The sequence below is a fragment of the Pongo pygmaeus genome, chromosome 12, assembly GCF_028885625.2.
Source record: "Pongo pygmaeus isolate AG05252 chromosome 12, NHGRI_mPonPyg2-v2.0_pri, whole genome shotgun sequence".
Classification (NCBI taxonomy): domain Eukaryota; kingdom Metazoa; phylum Chordata; class Mammalia; order Primates; family Hominidae; genus Pongo; species Pongo pygmaeus.
The window spans coordinates 88,718,217-88,723,527 of record NC_072385.2 but is presented as its reverse complement, the minus strand read 5'-3'; the positions used below and the strand labels follow the sequence as shown (position 1 = coordinate 88,723,527).

The 5,311-nt window shown below is 44.5% G+C and overlaps 1 pseudogene; it reads left to right on the top strand.

Moving 5' to 3' along the window:
- The first annotated feature begins 2,341 nt into the window (after positions 1-2,341).
- On the top strand, positions 2,342-2,802 carry LOC129030468 (keratinocyte-associated protein 2-like; annotated as a pseudogene).
- Positions 2,803-5,311: the final 2,509 nt, after the last annotated feature.

Genomic DNA, 5,311 nt, shown 5'->3' with positions numbered 1-5,311 from the left:
AAAATTCCAGACCTCCTGATTCCCCATCTAGTGCTCTCTCCATGAGATAAAGATGGGAGATGTGTGCAGGTTGCTCTGTGTGAGTAAATCAGAATTTCTTCTTTTCCATTAGCCTTAAGTGTTGGCCTCAGTTGATCTCTCCCTATACCCACTTCCTCTTTACCCCACCCCCACCCCCCATTTCCATCGATCATGAAGAAAAGAATTCCTTGGACTCTTTGACAGGCTGCTACCCTCTCTGGCTTTCAGGGAAAGAACATTCTCATTGAATGCATTGATTCCAGAAGAGTTTACTCTTTTAGAGTTCTGTGCTGCCTGCTGTGGTCTATCCCAGAGAATCACACATGTTAGAGTTGGAAAGGATGCCTTTCCACTTTATAAATGAGGACACAGATCCAGTCATTTATCTACATTGGAGATTCTCTGCCTAGAATGCACATCACATTTATCTAGTTTATTAATTTGGCTGTTGTGCTCCAGGGTCAGATAAAGCACAGTGTGAATGGTGCCTGTTGGGGTTGGTGATACTCTGGAATTGAATTAGAGTAAATCACTGTAGGAAATAGATCCCAAAACATGTTGGCTCAAACGCAAAAGCAGTTTATCTCTTCCTTTATCTGGGACAGCTATCCCAGGTTGCGGGAGGGAAGTCACTCAGTGCTCCACTCTATGTAGCAATTTAGGGACCCAGGCTAACGATAGTGCTGCCATTTTCAAAGCATGACTTCCAAGGTGACTCTGGTTTTTGCCATTCAACAAGGAAATGGAAAGGGAAAAACATTATGGGGAAGCACAGGTGGGAGATCTTATGGGCTGGGTCTTGAAGTGGCTCACATTGTGTCCACTCACATTTCTTTAGAAAAAAACATGGTCCTAGGGCCACACTTAACAGCAAAAGAGGCTGGGAAAGGTCATGTAGTTGGTCAGCCATATGCCAGGCTATAGTTGTTTCCAATGAAGATGGAAAAATGATGTTTATATCCTCAGATCTGGTATTGAGCAGACAGGTACTTAGAAAATATTAAGTTATGGGATAGATGAACAAGGGAAAGGTTGAATAAATGAATGAAGGAGTGGGGTGATTCTTCCTTGGTTGCACAGCTAGTTACAGAAATTTTTCTGCAGACTTTACTATTTTTATTACTAATGAAAGAGGTTACAGATCCCCTCAATATTTCTCCACATTTGCAGAAAACATTGTCCCATGAACGCATGGGAAAATAATTAACAATTGTCCCACTCTAAGGAAATTCAGTGGATAGAATTCTGAAGCTACATTATATATATTTGGAGATATTCTTATTGATGTGATTTTAAACTTTACAAATAAATTAGCCATGGGTTATTGTTAACAAATTGATGTAGTGCTGTTTTTTAAGCAACTTTTTAAAATGTACAATTTGCTATTGTTTTTGTGTTTGTGTTATTGGTTTTATAGAAACTCAGAACAACAATAAAGGTCCTTGGAGATAAACAAGTTCAATTCCCAATGAGTTCAGACACAATGTTCTTTCCTTCTTCAGCAATAGGATTTTAGTTGTATTAATACATGGTTGTCCCAAATAAAGCCCATATTTCACAGTCTTCCTGTAAGTGCAGTGTGATCCTGTGGCTAGGTTCTGGACAATGGGATGTTGTGTAGCAGCTTCTAGGAATCTTACTTAAGAGACAGAACGCACGTGACTTTACCTTTTTCTTCAGTCCTTCCTGGTGTTATCTTGGGACATGAGATTGAGATTATATACAGTGGAGCAACTAAGTAGGAGGAGCTTGACTTTGCACCAAACCTAGACTGCCTACCTAGACTTTAATGTGTGGGAGAAATAATCTTCTATTTTGCTTGAGACTTCTCATTTGGCTTTTTAAAAAAATTACTTCCAGCTGCAACTTGCCCAAATTATTATTCTATGCAACAATGAGGAAATGAAATGACTTGTGGTCACTTGTAGGAATTGGATCTCATGCAGTACCTCTACATGCATTCTTCACTACAGAAAAAACAAGATAAGAAAAAAAAACCCCACCCCAAAACAAAACAAACAAAATACAATCCCCAAAACACTATGCAAACACCATGATAGTAAAAACAGCAACACCAATAACTACACATACGTAGAAAAAGGCAATTTACAGAGCACTGTTGCTTCTCTTCTAAAATCACTGAGAACTGACTAACATTTCATACACACTCAGTAAATCTTTTTCCTGGGATTTTTTTTCCCTGGCCACACAGGTAGCTCCCTTTTCCAGCTTCCCTTGCAGTTGGTTGGTCATGTGACTAAGCTCCAGCCAATTGAATAAGAGTAAAAGTGCTGTTTTCTTGGCCAGAGGCGCCAATTTGACTCACAGGCAGGGCATGATGGTGGTGGGTACAGACACCTCACTGGCGATCTCCTCCCTCCTGTCCCTGCTGCTCTTCACTGCGATGCAGATGTAGATCCATCAGCTGGCCTCCACCGAGTGGCTTACCATCCGGGGGGGCCTGCATGGCTCAGGTCTCTTCGTGCTCTCCCTCACTGCCTTCAAGATTCTGGAGAATCTTGTGTTTGGCAAAGGATCCCAAGCAAAGACCTTCCCTGAGATTCTCCTGTGCCTCCTGTTGGCTCTCTTTGCATCTGGCCTCATCCACCGAGTCTGTGTCACCACCTGCTTCATCTTCTCCATGGTTGGTCTGTGCTACATCAACAAGATCTCCACTCTGTATCAGGCAGCAGCTCCAGTCCTCACACCAGCCAAGGTCACAGGCAAGAGCAGGAAGAGAAATTGACCTTGAATGTTCAATAAAGTTGATTCTTTATAAAAAAAAAAAAAAAAAGAGTAAAAGTGTACCACTTCTAAAGCGGCCCCCACCTCACACCTCCCATGCCTGTCCTCCACACTTGTTACTTATCCAGCAACTAAGTGCAAAGGATTCTAAGGTCCTAGGTGAGGATGGAACCATTTGATAAAAGAGCCTGGGTCCTTGAATCTCCCTGTGGGAAACCACCTGCTGACCGGAAGCACTCCTATTGAACTTTTGGGTGGGTGAGAAATAAGCTTATGTTTTGGAATTTATTTGTTACAGTGACACCTTATGTAGTCTTTTTTCCTGTTCTTTGCCTCAACTCCGTCTGGGTTGGAAGCTGACCTGTGTTGGGCAGATTTTGAGTTTGAGGTAGGTTTTTGTTGACATGCTACTAGGTACGGTGGGATTTTAGTCTTTCCTGGTCTCTGGTTTGGTGCCCAACACATCTTAGTTGTCTCTAGGTGATGTGGTGCTACACTTTTGTGCCTTCCTTGGCTCCTTCCTGGTCTCTAGGGAGGAAGGTGCTGTCGGCTGATGCCTGCCTGACTCCAAGTTTGTGTCTTGGCTCCAGATATCCTGGACTCTCACCTCCGTCACCCTTTGTCATCACTCTTGTCTTCACTCATTCCTTGCCCCTAATTCCCTTCCCATTTCTTGCCATTGAATATTATTCACCTTCAGGGCGCTTGATTTACCTACCCCTTTACGGTATAATAAATAAATTATAAAGTGATTCTCAGCCGGGCACTGTGGCTCACGCCTGTAATCCCAGCACTTTGGGAGGTGGAGATGGGCGGATCACCTGAGGTCAGGAGTTCGAGACCAGCCTGGCCAACATGGTGAAATCTCGTCTCTACTAAAAACATAAAAATTAGTCGAGCGTGGTGGTGCATGCCTGTAATCCCAGCTACTCAGGGGGCTGAGGCAGGAGAATCGTTTGAACCCAGGAGGTGGTGGAGGTTGCAGTGAGCTGAGATCGCACCACTGCACTCCAGCCTGGGTGACAGAGTGAGACTCTGCCTTAAAAAAAAAAAAAAAGTGATTCTTGACTTCTACACTTAAGGCTCCAGACCAACATCAGGGTCTAGTCAGGGTCTAGGCTTTCAGATTAAACAAAAGCCTTGAGTCCCTTCTCATTTTCTCCAGTTACAAAATCTGCAGCTCTTTGGGTATCACCTACAAAACTTTGACCTTCTAAGAAAAATCTCTGGCTCCAAGCTCATTGGCTGAAAGCTTCAACTGACAGGTCTCGAGTCCAATGACAGAACAAAGCTCTGGTTCTTAGTTCTATCCACTTCCCCAGGCTTCCCTTGTATGGAAGTGGCCTCAGGCATTCCTTTTAGTTATTGCAGAGGCAGATTGTTCTGATTTTGAGATACTTTTACTTTAAGTCTCTGTGGCATCATCTAGACCTCCATGATGGCTGCCATCTCTCCACATCCTTCCCCCAATCCCAGGAGAGCAATCTTTATTCTTTGGGCTGGTTTGGTATCTGCTCTTTCCCCAAAACGTAACAAGTCACCTCAAAAGTAGAGTGTAGAAGAAAGAGCCTCCATTAGCTCTGGGACCTCAGGAGAGCCACACATAACATCTTGAGCCTCAGTTCCTCATCTGCCAAACATGGACCAGAATTACTTTCCTGCCTACCTATATAATTGTGAATATTAAGCAATGAGAATTTTGTGAAACCATTGAAATTCTGCAAGTACCATATAAAGAATGCTAGGAGCTATTCATATTACTTTGCTTTTTGAAACGATTCAGCTTCACCTTCTCTGCTTTTCTAATTCCCTCTGGCCACCTTCCCCACCCCATCAGTGCCAGAGCTCTTCCCTGGGAAGGGAATGGGGGGAGTACTCGCACTTCTGGGTTTATCTCCTTAAGTTTAGCATCATCATTAAGTTTAGCTCACTTTGCTAGGCTTGGATGGGTGACCTCCTTCATCAGTTCATGGTGGCTTTCCAGTGTCACCAAAAGCTTTGCCTCAGGACAATAGCCTGTTTCATACACTTTATCTTAAAACTGATAGAATCACCTAGCTCTGCTGAAATCAGAGAGCTTGTACCACCAATATCTCCGCAGGTGGAGAAGGGGATGAGGGCTTCCAGTGGGGCCTGTGTGAGGCTGGGGGAGCAGAGATGGCCAGCTCTGTTCTGGTCTTTAGAGAGCAGGGTCTGGGTTCCCCCTCCCTCCCTGGCCTCCTTGCTCTGCAGTGGTAAACCAGAGTGACTGGAATGATGCTTTAATATACTGGCTCCCAGATAGAGAACTTTGCCCCCAACCCACCAGTGTGGGATGAATGGGGCAGGGTGGGGTGGGGAGAGGAGGACATCCCGCAAGGACTAATGTTTCAGCCCTCAGGGTCCTTCTATCATCCTCAGTCTCATCTTCCTGAGCTGAGTGGCTGAGACCAGGTGGGGTTGCAGAAGGAGGGGAAAGAGGGAGATAGCAGCAGGCTGACCTTGGAGTTCCACGGTTCCATCTTTACTCTGGAATAGCCAGCACTGGTAGAAACCCCTTCTGGGC